The sequence below is a fragment of the Rhincodon typus genome, chromosome 29 (assembly GCF_021869965.1).
Source record: "Rhincodon typus isolate 14 chromosome 29, sRhiTyp1.1, whole genome shotgun sequence".
Classification (NCBI taxonomy): domain Eukaryota; kingdom Metazoa; phylum Chordata; class Chondrichthyes; order Orectolobiformes; family Rhincodontidae; genus Rhincodon; species Rhincodon typus.
In genome coordinates this window covers 18675015-18689435 of record NC_063360.1, presented here as the reverse complement: position 1 = coordinate 18689435, position 14421 = coordinate 18675015, and the positions used below count along the sequence as shown (strand labels likewise).

General features: G+C 40.4%; 1 protein-coding gene across 5 annotated transcripts in view; it reads right to left on the bottom strand.

Annotated features, from left to right (window-relative positions):
• The window catches only part of mob3a (MOB kinase activator 3A), a 24640-nt gene extending 16585 nt beyond the window's left edge, over window positions 1–8055 (bottom strand). Inside the window, exon 1 of one of the 5 annotated variants that reach the window (XM_048614233.1) lies at window positions 7974–8055. The gene's annotated coding sequence lies outside the window, so the exon portion shown is untranslated. Of the gene's footprint in view, window positions 1–7407; window positions 7434–7973 lie in introns of those variants that run through there. The other 4 variants (XM_048614234.1, XM_048614235.1, XM_048614238.1 and 1 more) reach the window with 4 other exon arrangements.
• Window positions 8056–14421: the final 6366 nt, after the last annotated feature.

The window sequence follows — 14421 nt, the reverse complement described above, 5'->3', positions numbered from 1 at the left end:
GACAAACACTTACAAGGATTAACGACCCCATTCCCACAACATGCAGAACCAACGTGGTTTACAAAATACCACGCAACGACTGCCACAAACATTACGTCAGACAGACAGGAAGGAAAGTAGCCATCAGAATACATGAACATCAGCTAGCAAGCAAAACGGCACGACGAACTCTCCTTACTATCGGTACACTCAGTCAATGAAGGCCATCAGTTTAACTGGGACAAGGTAATATAGTAGCCCAAGCCAAACATAGACACGCATGGGTATTCCTAGAGGCATGGTTCTCCACCTGTAATGCAATCAACAAACACAGAATTGGACCGCATATACAAACCCATACAGATCAAAACCGAAAAGATACTACTCACCATAATGGACCAAACAGTATAAATTCCAAGCGGAGTAGAAAAACACTGCTTCATCGGAGGCTCCACGGATGTCACCTAGCACGGTGACGAAATGTCTGAACGAGAACAAGTCAGCTCGGTGAGCAAGTCAACACTCATCCACAACCCGAGCTACAGATCTTTGCCAAAACTTTGAACCTTAAACATTTCAACAAAGAAACATCCACAACCTAAGGGTACAGAATTTCAAAGATTCACTGGCTACTGAGTCAAAAAAATTATTATCTCAGTATTAAGTGATAGTCCTCTGTGTTTTAGATTCATCACCTAATGGAAACAACCTCACAATGTCTATCCTGTCAAGCTGTTTCACAATAACTTCTGTCTTTAAGTGCAGAAATCCGGTAGTTGCTGTTAGTGAATCTACACCTTTCCAAAGGGTGCGTCGTTGAGGTTTCCCATCATCCGGTAATCAATTAGAAATTATTGAAGTGAGGAGAATTTCCACTTGGAGTCACAGTAAAAACCTTGGAAAGTCACATTTGTTTAACCATATATAACTGAGTTTTTAATAGCATGCTAAATTTATAATAACTGCTAAGTGGCCTTACTGGTTTGAAAGAGTAATTTAGTGTTTGCTGAATCTCTACATCTCCAATATGATTTAGAAATTCTACATACTGTTTGTTTATGGAATTTAGCTTCTATCTTCATTATCTATGTATGACCCAATCATTTTTTCAGTAACTGCAAAATTCAAAAACTTAAAGCAAAAGGGATTTAGTGGTTTGCACTTCCTGGTTTGCTGTCCGAGAATAATTCAATGTGATTGGCTGCTCACCAGCTCGCTGATGTCATCGTTGACCACGAAATTCAGCTGCTACTTCTGCAGAGTTTCGGAAATTCTCTTTCACATCAAAAATCCATACTAATCAAGGTATAAAACTGAGCCAAGTAACGTAGAGATGCTCAGTGATAAGTAACTTAGATGCTATGCTTTTAAAGCTAAGTAATCTTTTTTTTAAAACAACCTATACCCCAGAACTACATAGGACCTGCAGAATACAACAATATATCATTTCTCCACAGTCATTTATTAATTATAGAGAACAGGGTGGTAGTAGAGCAAAAGAGAGCTCACTGTATGTTTTCCCTGATGCACTGAAAAAAGTGTCCTCTAATTCAGTAGGTTTAATATTTAGGGTCAATATTGCTAAGCATGTAAGCATGTTTGAATTTCCTCAGACATAAACTATGTAGTTTATTTGTAATCAAACTTTATTTATGACATCTCCCTCTTACACACAGAACAATGGTCATTATTTATCTACATTGCTAATTACTGCATTTATTTCAAGAGGAATTGAACATATAAGTAAGGATGTTATGCCTCAGTTAAACATGACATTGCTGAGACCACATCTTCAATAGCTTGTGCCGTATTCAGCTTCTTTATTTAAGGAAATCGGAGGCAGTTCTGAGGAGGTTTACTCGATTGATACTTGGAATGAGGTTATCTTATAAGGAAAGATTGAACAGACTGAGCTCTTGCCATTGGAGTTTAAAAGAGTGAGGAGTGACTTGACTGAAGTGCAGGCAGTTCCCAAGTTGTGAATGGGTTCAATTCTTGAGACCATTCACAAGTCAAATTTGTTTGGATTTGAAACACAATGCAGGACATACAAAATAGCTGTTCATAAGGATGAGGAAACATTTACGTGTCAGATCTTTAAAATTATACCCATGTATGGGATTGCATACATAAATATGAACCGTCATAAGTCGAGTGTTTGTTAAATCAGGGATCTGCGTACGTAACATCATGACTGACTTTGATAAGGTTGAAGTGGAAAGGATGTTTTCTCTTGCAGAAGAGACAAGAGCCGGGGACAGTTTCAAAATCAGGTTGGCATTTTAGGACACAGATAAGGAGAACTTTATTTTCTCTCAATGAGTTAAGAGACTATGGAGTTCTGCTTCAAAAGATGGTGATGTCAGGGTCATTAACTATTTTTAAGTAGGTAGATAGATTTGTGTTGGGCAAAAGAAATAAAGGCTTTCAGGGTAGATGGGCATGTGCAGTTCAAAAGTCAACTAGATCAGGCACGATCTTATTGAATGACAGAAGAGACTTTAGGGGACTAATGGTTGTCTTCTGCTCCTTATTCATTTGTTAAAAGGTATCCGCCATATACATGGAATACTATTGTGCCTAAACCATTCAATTTATATTGTGGTGCAAATTTAGCTGCACTGGAACACACCACTTATACAACAGACCTAAAATAAGATACTACATTGACAGAATGTCAGCTTTACTCATCCTGCATTTAGCACACAGACATATACCACCTTTTAAAAATTAATATCAATGGTAAGGACTGATTAGGGATAGTCAACATGGCTTTGTGCATGGGAAATTGCATCTCACTAACTTGATTTGAGTTTTTTGAAGACATAACAAACAGGATTGAGGACAGAGCAGTGGATGTGATCTATATGGATTTCAGTAAGGTGCCGCATGGTAGACTGGTTAGCGAGGTTAGATCACACGGATTACAGAACTGGCTGGAAGGTAGAATACAGAGGGTGGTGGCAGAGAGTTGCGTTTCAGGCTGGAAGCCCGTGACCAGCGGTGTGCCACAAGGATTGGTGCTGCATCCATTGCTTTATGTCATTTATATAAGTGATTTGGATGTGAACATAGGAGGTAAGGTTAGTGAGTTTGCAGATGACACTAAAATTGGAGGTTTGGTGGACAGCAAAGGTTACCCCAGAGTACAACGGGACCTTGATCAGTAGGCCAATGTGCCAAGGAGTGGCAGATGGGGTTTGATTTAGATAAAAGTGAGGTGCTGCATTTTGGAAAGGCAAATCAGGGCAGGACTTATACACTTAATAGTAAGGTCCTGGGGAGTGTTGCTGAACAAAGAGACCTTGGAGTGCAGGTTCATAGTTCCTTGAAAGTGGAGACATAGGTAGATAGGATAATGAAGGCGTTTGTTACACTTGCCTTTATTGGTCAGTGCATTGAGTATACGAGTCGGGAGGTCATGCTGCAGCTGTACAGAACATTGTTTAGGGCATTTCAGAGTACTGTGTGCAATTCTGGTCTCTCTCTTATAGTAAGGATGCTGTGAAACTAGAAAGGGTTCAGAAAAAATTTACAAGGATGTTGCCAGAGTTGGAGGGTTTCAGGCATAGGGAGACGCTAAATAGGCTGCAGCTATTTTCCCGGGGGGGATCAGAGGCTGAGGGGAGACCTTATGGAGGTTTATAAAATCATGAGGGACATGGATAGGGTAAATAGGCAAGGTCTTTTCCTCAGGGTGGGGGAGTCCAAAATTAGAGGGCATAGGTTTAAGGTGAGGGGGGAAAAAGATAAAAAAGGGACTTGAGGGGCAACTTTTTCATGCAGAGGGTTATGCATGTATGGAATGAGCTGTGACAGGAAGTGGTGGAGGTGGGTACGATTACAACATTTAAAAGGCATCTGGATGGGTATATGAATAGGAAGGGTTTAGAGGAATATGGGCCAAATGCTGGTAAATGGGACGAGATTTATATTGGATATCTGGTCAAGTTGGACTGAAGGGTCTGTTTCCATGCTGCATATCTCGATGACTCTATGCATAAGATACAAATTAAATCAACAAAGACCCAGTGGATCAGAGGACAGCTCTCTTTTTTTTCCTTCATTCATGGGATGTGGGTGTCACTAGCTAGGCCAGGATTTATTGTTCCATTTATTGCCAAGAGAGCAGTCAGGAATCAATTGTGGGTCTGGAGTCACATATAGGCCAGACCAGGTACAGACAGCAGGTTTCATAGAATCCCCACTTTATGGAAGCTGGCCTTTTGGCCCATCAGGTACACCGACCCTCCAAAGTGCATCTCACCCAGACCCAACCCCTGGAAACTACGGGCAATTTAGCATGGCCAATCCACTTAACATGCACGTCTTTGGACTGTGGGAGGAAATCACAGCACCCGGAGGAAACCCACGAAGACATGCAGTGGAATGTGCAAACTCCAAACAAACAGTCGTCCAAGGGTGGAATCGAACCTGCGTCCCTGGCACTGTGGGGCAGCAGTGCTAACCACTGAGCCACTGTGCTGCCCTCTGCCGTCCTTCCCCTAAAGGACATTAGAGAACCAGATGGGTGTTTCCTGACAATCGGCCATTATCATTAGACTCCTATTTCCAGATTATAATTAAATTCAAATTCCACCATTTGCCACGGTGGGATTTGAACCCAGGTCCCCAGAACAGTACCTGGGTCTCTGGATTAATAGTCTAGCGATAATAAGACGACATCACCGTCTATCCTTAAAGAAAGATGACCTGAAGGTTGAGGCGAGGGAAGAACTTGAGAAGGACAGTCTTCATGGTAACCTCAGCGGGTTTAGAAATTGAGCCCACATTGTTGGCATCAGTCTCCATTGCAAGCCAGCTGTCCAGCTAACTAAGCGAACTAACCCCAAACACAAATAGATATCTAACAAGAGGGGGCTCTTGTGGTATGGTTGTAGAATCTCTCTTTCTCGGTCAGAAGGTCTAGTTTGAAGTCCCACCTGCTCAAGTGATGTGCCATAATATGTCTGAACAGGTGATGAAAAGTATCTACAACAAACTAGGAACAAAGTAGAAACTAACAGTCCTTAAGATCCAGTTGTAAAGCTCAATTGGTTATTGAATTACTTCCACAAACCACCATTGTGCACATGTTTCAACTTCTATGATCTGTTATGAGGCAAAAAAAGAAAAGCAAGCACACAGTGAGATAGATGAAACAGCAGGTTAGACACTCATCTTTCACATCTAGGACCACAGTTTAAAACAAAACCAAATAGATAGAAGGAAAATGTTCTCAACTGGCTGTATAATGCATCTAGCTACAATTTAACACTAGTATGAGAAAGTAATGATCCTCATATGATAGCTATTTCATTACTGTTAACATTTTGTACTAACTTTATCTTTAAAACCTAAAAGTAAGGGAATATAATTGGCCAATTCAGGTGGTATCATTACTGAATTCCATGTAAAAGACCCAATTAATCAGTTATTATTCACTTCTGCCTAATCATCAGCTTCAGCCCTCTACATGTTTATTTTATCAGAAAATATTTTTCAACAGCTCCGTTATTTTGACTCAAAAAAACACTTCTCCCTATCTATTGGGACTTTGAAAACTTGAATCAGTCCTGTTTCAGCCTTCTCAATAGATTCAGCTTTTGCGTCTCACAGTAGAACATTCAAGGCAATGATAATTAATGTTCCTTCCAAACTCCTGCATTGCAAATTATTGTGGATTTCCTACAGAGTTGCTCACAATCTGTTAGTGATTAGTCCATGAACACACAACCTATTTTCTCCTGTTGCTTAAATCAAAGTCACAAGGTCGAGCTGGCAAATAGATCTGTGATCAGTAAGGGTGTTATTCCTATGACAGATAAACTATTTTGGTTGAACTGAAGATATTTGCAAAGGGCAGTTGACTTGTGATTAAGAGGCGGTAGGAATTTTGAAAAAAAGTAGACTTCATATCCATAATTGACTAATGTCTGCACGTGACAAGAGGTTACGAAAACTAAATGAGATTTTGATGCTGATGTCCACATGGCACTGCCACAGGTTGTACACAGTCCCTGGCACTGCCCACAGGTTGATTATGGAGTGACTGGCACTGCCAACAAGGTTCACACACAGTCCCTTGCACACCTCACAGATTTTGTATGCAGTTCCCTGCACTGCCCACATTTTGCTACACAGTCCCAAGCACTGCCCACAAGTTGATTATGAAGTCCCTGGCACTGCCCACAGGTTTATTATGGAGTCTCTGGCAGTGACTGTAGGTTAATACAGACCCTAGCACTGCCTACAGGTTGATACGTAGTTCCTGGCATTTGCCCACAGGTTGATTGTGGAGTTCCTGGCATTGTCCACAGGTTATAGAGTCATACAGCATGGAAACAGACCCTTTGGTCCAACGAGTCTATGCTGACCATAATCGCAAAGCAAATTATCCAACCAGCCTGCGCTTGGCCTATATTTCTTCAAACATTTCTTATTCATGTACTTATCTAAATGTCTTTTAAACTTTGTAACTGTACCTATGTCCACCAGTTCTTCTGGCAGTTCATTCTACACATGAACCACTCTGTGTAAAAAAAAAAATGTCCCTTATGTCTTTTTTAAATCTTCCTTCTCTCATCTTAAAAATATGCCTCCTTGTCTTGAAATTCTCCAGCCCAGGGAAAAAACACCTGCCATTCACCTTATCTATATCCCACATAACTTTTTAAACATCTATAAGGTCACTCCTCAACCTCCTACGCGCCAGTGAAAAATGTCCCAGCCTACCCAGCCTCACTGTATAACTCAAACACTCCATTTCCAACAACATCCTGATAAATCTCTTCTGAACCATCTCCAGCTTAATAACATCCTTCTTATAATTGGGGTGACCAGAGCTGGACACAGTATGCCAAAAGAAGCCTGACCAATGTCTTGTACAACCTCAACATAAAATCCCAATTCCTATACTCAAAGGACGAAGCAATGAATGCAACTGTGCTAAACACGTTCTTAACCACCCTATCCATATGTAATGCAAACTTCAAAGAATTACGTAGCCAGACCACCAGGTCTTTCTGTTCTACAACACTACCCAAGGCCCTACTTCTAATTGTATAAGTCCTGCCCTGGGTAGTTTTACCAAAATGCAATACCCTGCATTTATCCACTCTTCAGCACATTGACCTAAATTATCAAGATCTCTTTGTAATCTTAGATGACCTCCTTCACTGTCCACTATATCACCAATTTTGGTGTTACCTACAAACTTACCAACCACGCCTTCTACATTCTCATCTAAATTACTTATATAAATGGCAAACAAAAGTGGACCGAGCCTCAATTTCTGTGGAACACAGCTGGTCACAGGCCTCCAGTTGGGAAAACAACCCTTTATGCAGTTGCTGGCACTGCCCACAGGTTGATACACAGTCCCTGACATTGACCACAGGTTAATTATGGAGACTCCCAGGCACTGACCATAATTTGAGATAGAGTATCTGGCAGTACCCATGTTGATTATGGACTTCCTGTCAGTGCCCCACAGGGTCAGATGCAGTCCCTGGTACTGCCCACAGGTTGATGATGGAGCAGCTGGCACTGCCCACAGGTTGACACACAATCACTGGCCCTGCCCACAGGTTGGTAATGGAGTCCCTGGCACTGCCTGCGGCTGGATTATTCAGTTTGACAGAGAGACCGGAGGGGACTGAGCGATGGCAGGATACACAACTTATCCTCTGTCACCTAAGGGTGGGGCAGTGCAGCGCAGGTTGGATGGACAGAGTAGGACCGCGGGCTCCTCCTGGCCATGCGATGCTGCCAGCGTTAATGAAAAGATGGATGGAAGCGGCCTGTACCGGGGCCGGTAACCGCCCTTCGAACTCCAGCCTTGACCCTCCCGCCCAAAACCACATTCCTCCTCATGTGATTTGGCAGAAAACCGTTGCCACCCTCTCTAATTGTGTTCATTTAACGCCACAGGCAACAGTAGCCCGTTCAAACCCCTGCCCAAGCTCCTCATCCACCCATTGCCCCTCACTCACCCACCGTCCTCTTCCTCCTCACGGACGCTCCAGCCGCCGCGGGCTTTCCGCGCTCAGTGCTGCGCATGCGTCTAGTCCATTCCTTCTTTGTCGCACTGTCCTCTGGGCGTTGTAGTCCCCAATCAATGATGAGCACAGGAAGTGCAAAGATGGTTAGACTCACTTTGTGTCAATGAAGGGTCTAGGCCCGAAACGTCAGCCTCTCTGCTCGGCCTGCTGTGTTCATCCAGCCCTGCACCTTGTGTCAAGGACTGTTGGGGCATAGTAGTAGTCTTTCTACTTCATAGCCAAAAGGCCTACGGTCAAGTCCCACCAGCTCCAGAGGTGTGTTATAACATCTGAACAGGTTGATGTAGAAATATCTATAAGCAGAGCAAGTGTGCTCAAGCCATCAGGTTCTATTTTGCCTCTTTGTAAAGGAGACTATGTAATGCATAACCAACACAAGTAATTGAAACAAATAAGATATTTTCAAGAACTAATGGCATTTGAAGGAAAGGGGAATAAGAGAATAAAGAAAAAAAAATTCCTCACAGTCTTTACAGCTGAATAATTATTTGAGTGCAACAGCCAAACTTGTATACAAGCTCCAAGCAGCAACCTGATGGTGCAGAATTCTGCACTATGTTGCTGACTGAAGGATTAATGTTGGCTAAGTGCCCTGCTCTTGTTCAAAAGAATGCAATGGGCTCCTTTATATGCACCTGTAGAAGGTTGATAAGGCCTCAGTTTAACCTAATGTTCAAAAGATGACACATCAACAGTGCTGTGCTGGAGTGTTAGCCATTTTTTGTACTCATTTGAAATCACAACTTTTTAACTCAGAACAGCCCATGAACATAGAATTAAGGCTTCACTTTTGAGAATAAATATTTGTAAATATAAATAAATACATATTTATCAACTTCAGTAGCTTGTCTCGTAAATTCTAGCCATAAATCACCTCTCCTAATTAGTGGAAAATTAATGAAAATCTAACTGGACTGAAAGTTGGCAAATCCTGATGATTTGCATTCCAGAGCATCAGAAGAGGTAGATGTAGAGATAGTGGATGCATTGGTAGTCATCTTCCAAATTCAATAAATTCTAGAATGGAGTTTGGGAGGTAACAAATGTAACACCACTATTCACTAAAATGACAGCAAAAACAGGGAATCTCAGATGTGTTGGCCTATTTTTAATAGGAAAATGCTGGAATCGATTATAAGGGATGTGATAACTGGAAAACAATGGTAGGATTGGCAGACTCAGTATGGAAATCCTTTTTGACAAGCATATTTTCTTAGGTCATAACCAGGAGAATACATAAGAGAGAACCAGTGAATGTGTTGCATTTAGATTTCGAGAAGCCTTTCAATAAGGTCCCACTCAATAGGTTGGTAAACAAAATCAGATCACAAATCAGGATTGGGATCATATACAGTTATGAATTGAGGATTGGTTAATAGACATAGAACAGAGTAGGAATCAATGGGCCATTCCCAGATTGGCGGGCAATGACAGAAAAATGACTTTGAAGATTCCAGCTATTCAAAATCTATATCAACAATATGGATGTGGGGGACCAATGTAATATTTCCAAATTTGCCGATGACACGAAATAGGTGGGAATGTCAATTCTGAAGATGAGGGAGAGATTTCCAGGGGATTTAGACAGGTTAACTGAGTAGACAGGAAGATAGCAGATTGAATACAACCTGTAAAAATGAAGTTATTAACTTGGTAGGAAATACAGAAATGAGAAGTATTTCTTAAATGATTGGAGTTTGAGAAATGTTGATGTCCAAAGGGAGCAGGGTGTACTTATTTATATACTGCATACCAAGTCACTGAATATATTCAAAAAGAAATAGATTTTTCTTTGAGATTCTGAAGATGTCAAGGGGCCTGGACAGAAAGTGGGAATATGGTATGGAGATAAAGGATCAGTCATGATCATACTGGATGGCAAAACAGGCTCAAAGGATCAAATGGCCTACTCCTTCTAGTTTCCATGTTTCCTGAGTCATTGATAGTTAACAAGCATGTGCAGCACGAAATTTGCTAGGCAAATAGGAAAGCTGTTATTTTTCCCATCTTCAACATCCAATCGCATCTGGTTCAAGAGCCCTACTTCTGGCCTCTTCAATCCCCTTTAAAAGAAATTTCTTTTAAGTATATTCAGGTATTTAACTGTACAGGACCACTGGAAAAGTTCAATTGTAATGTGCTAAATATTGAATCAACACACTCAATGAACAGGTAGAGATTGAAAGAATACAGGAACCTTGCCAGATTAGGCATTCAATGTTTAGGAATGGCCCATTGGTGATAGTAAACCAGAAGCTGCAGTCTGAGATGACCTGAAAAATCCGCCAAGCAAGTCAAACACAGCATGGTCATCTCCTCAATCTTAGTTACAAAACGTTTGAGAAATTGTGGACAGAAATGTTACATTTATGTATTTTTAATATGACATTGGCCTTTATTGCTATAGAGCTTGACAGGTAAAGATACAATGCTGCAATTGTGTAAATGAGTCTGCAGCTAGAGTAAAGTACAGTTTTGGTTTCTTCATAATCAAACCACCCCAGTTATACCCTCTTCCATTAGGCAGAAGATACTCTCTCTCTGCGGATATAACGCTATTCTGCACTCTGTTTTGCCACTCTGATGCACTTTGTACGGTAAGATTTGCCAGAATAGCATGCAAAATAACACATTTCACTGTATCCCAGTACACGTGACAACAATAAAATCAAGTAATCATCGAAGGAAGAAGTACTGCCATTCAGGGAGTGCAACAAAGGCTCCCAGACTAATCTTGGGGATGGTGGAATTGCCCTATGAGGAGAGATTGAGGATATTGAGTCTGAGATTAGAAGAATGTGTTGAAAAATACAAAATTCTTAGTGTCAATATAGGGAGGATGTCTCCCTGGCTGGTGAAATATGGTTCGGTTCAATAGGCTCAGATAGTTTTAGAGCACAGAAGGCTGAGCAAGGACCTTATTGAGGTGTATAAGATTATGAGGGGCATGGACAGGATGAATAAGAAGCAGCTGTTCTCTTTAGTTGAAGGGTCAATAACAAGGAGTATGGTTTTAAGGTGATGGGCAGGAGGGTTAGAGGCGATTTAAGGAAAAACGATTTCATCCAGAGTGTGGTGGTAATCTGGAATGGACTGCCTCAGACAGCAATAGAGGCAAGAAACCTCAAGTTTGAAAAAGTACACAGATAGGCACTTGAAATGTTAAGGCTATAGGCTAAGTGCTGGCAAGTGGGAGTAAAGTATATACATCGGCGCAGACTCGATGGGACACAGGGCCTCTTCTGTGTTGTAGGAATTCATGATTCCAGAGTCTTGTTTCATTGCCTTTCCAAGCTGGCTAACTGGTAGGTGAACCATTCATCTCCCAATATATGAAATTATCATACAAGTGTGAACTAAAACAGGCAGACAAAGTTCCAAGTTTCATGATGTGTGACACAAGTGCATGGCTTTAATGTCTTTACATAAAATGGTAATTTCAGTGTGGGCAGTTTAGTTTATTTCACATTGCAGCAAGTCCAGGAGACCAAACTGTGGTTAGACGATCACAACAGTCATTATAGGTCAGCAATTGTCTAATTTCAAAACTTTTAGTCCATGAAAAGTCTTGGGTGGATCCAATGATGGATGTTAAAATTCAATTCAATGTCATCATCATAATGTATCTGATTTTTCCTTACCTTCAACATCCAATCTCCTTTGGTCCATAAGCCCTTTCTCTGCCTTCTTCAAACCCCTGTTCTTTTAAACAAAACAGCTGCTGAATGTTCAGACACTTAACTGCACAGGACCACTGGAAAAATTCAACTGTAAATGGCTCAATACTAAATCACCAACACAGGCCTGATGAACAGGTAGAGATTAAAAAAAAAGGAAGATTAGGTCTTTAATGTTTAGGATCACCAATTGACAATATACCAGAAGCTGTGCTTGGGGATATACTGAAAAATCCACTAAGTGGGTCGGACACAGCACAATCATCTCCCCAACTTTAGTTACAATAATTTTGAGAAATTATGGACAAACATGTTGCATTTATATATTATGTTTTAGTATTGCAAATTAGGTTGAAATTAACTATAACTACTATAAATTTATGTAACTGTATTTAACACTCATCGGGATTTATATCTGATCTCAATGATACTAATTAGTGCACCTTTCAGTAAAACTCTCCAGACTATCCTGCAAATTCAAAACAGTGTAGAATTGTGAATGCTATTAGAATCTGGAACAAGACCTTCAACTGCAAGATTGTGATCTATCACTGTAAAGAGAAAACATGAAACTTGCCAAAGCTGGTAACCTGCCTAGCTTCAACTAGTTAAGTGTGATGATGGATTTCCTCTTGAATAGGAATTTAATAAATGATCACATTATGTTGTTGGTCGAGGAAAGAATGGTCAGTCCACCAGAACACTGTTTCTTATTGAATAGTGGATATGTTAAATTCACTCAAGTAAATGGGTGGTAAATGAATGTACAATTCTTTTGCAAGTTCTGGTCTATATTAAAAATTTAAAGAAATAACCTGCTTTATCAGGTGGTGTTAGTTATTTCCTGAATTAACCAAGATTAACTTTCTTCACACTCTATTAAAGTTTAAATCAGCTTAAATTTGCATCAACTATCCCTGTCATTTGTCCTCATCCTTCATACCTTGTTATTGGCCTTAATTTGGGGTAGGGAAGTCATCAATTTTAAATTGACATAAATAAGAAAACTTAGCTGACTTAAAGGAAAATAACCAGAGATTTTACTCTATAAGAAAGATGAAACACCCATGATTAACAAAGGTGGTACAGCATCCAATCAAAAACTAAAGCACATAAACAAGTGAAACTAATGGCAGGCCAGAGAATGGGAATTTTGTAGGAACAAGCAAGGTAAAATCGCCATAGTCTTACCAGATGATAGGGTTCCTCGCTCATTAAAGAGAGATGAGAGTTGAGATAAGAGTGTTTATACTGGGGGTCACCATGCCTCAGGCAAAGGCAGAGGTTGAGGAGGAGAGTCCCTCATGATAATCTCAGTCAGTGTGAAAATTGAACCCATGCTGTTGGTGTCACTCTGCATTACAAACCAGCAGTCCAGCCAATTGCGCTAAACTGACCCCAGGAACATGCAATAGATGTCTATAATGCTAACAAAATAATTAAAAAAGAATTAAATTGGCAAGAAATATAAAAGTAAGAGCTACAGGAGGGGGCAGAGTGTAATGTATCCAAATTTCCTGATGATGCAAAAATAGTTGGGAGGACATAAGAATTCTGAAAGGGGATACGAATAGATTGAGCGAGTTGGCAAAAGCTGGTAGAGCTTAATGTAAGAAAATGTGAGGTCATGCACTTTTAGGAAGAATCAAAATAGTCTATTATTTAAATAGAGACTTTATAAAAGTGCTGTATAGAGGAATTTGGTTGTTCTTGTGCATGAAACACAAAGTTAGCATACAAGTGCAACAAGTAATTAAGGCAAGTGGAATTCTGGCCATATTGTTAGATGTTTGGAATTTAAAATTAGGGATGTCTTGTTAGAAATGTATAGGCCATAAGACCTTGCAGCAGAAGTAGGCAGTTCATCTTGAGTCTGCTCGGTCATTCAATAAATTTCATGGCTGGTCTGATAATCCTCAACTCCACTTTCCTGCCTTTTCCCCATAACTCGTCATCTCCTTTGTGATTTTAAAAAATCTGCCTAAACCTTGAATACACTTAACACAACCTCATCAGCCTTCTGCAGTAAAGAATTCCACAGATTCATGACACTCAGTGAAGTAGTCTTAAATGGGTGATCCCTGACATTGAGGTTACGCTCTCTGATCCTAGAATCTTCCACAAGGGGAAACAATTGCTCTGCACCTACATGGTCAAGCTCCTTTAGAATGTTACGTTTCAATACGGGTTTTGCTGAAGCTGCACCTGGAATACTGTGTACAGTTTTGGTCCCTGTGCTTAAAAATATATGCTAGCATTAGAAACAGTCCAAATATGATTTATTGAGCTGATTCCTGGGATGATGTCGATTTATCAAGAACAACTAAATATGTTAGGCCTTTGTTCATTAAAGTTTCGAAGAATTAGTTGCTCAATTACTTTGGTGGATGGATGATCGGAGTTAAATTATTTGTTTGCTTTCTGACCTTTGCTTATAAAAAAAAATCAACACAAAAACATTATTCCATAGCCATAAAATGTGTGTACAGAAACTTAGATTAAGAGTTACTATGACAAATTCCTTCAGGACAGCAGATTAGAATTGATCTTGGAATGTAATGGAACCTACGAGGAGCAAGCTATCCTAGATCTAGTCCTGTGTAATGAGACAGGAATAATTAATGATTTCACAGTTAGGGATCCTCTCGAAAGGAGCGATCACAGTATGGTCGAATTTAAAATACAGATGGAGCGTGAGAAGG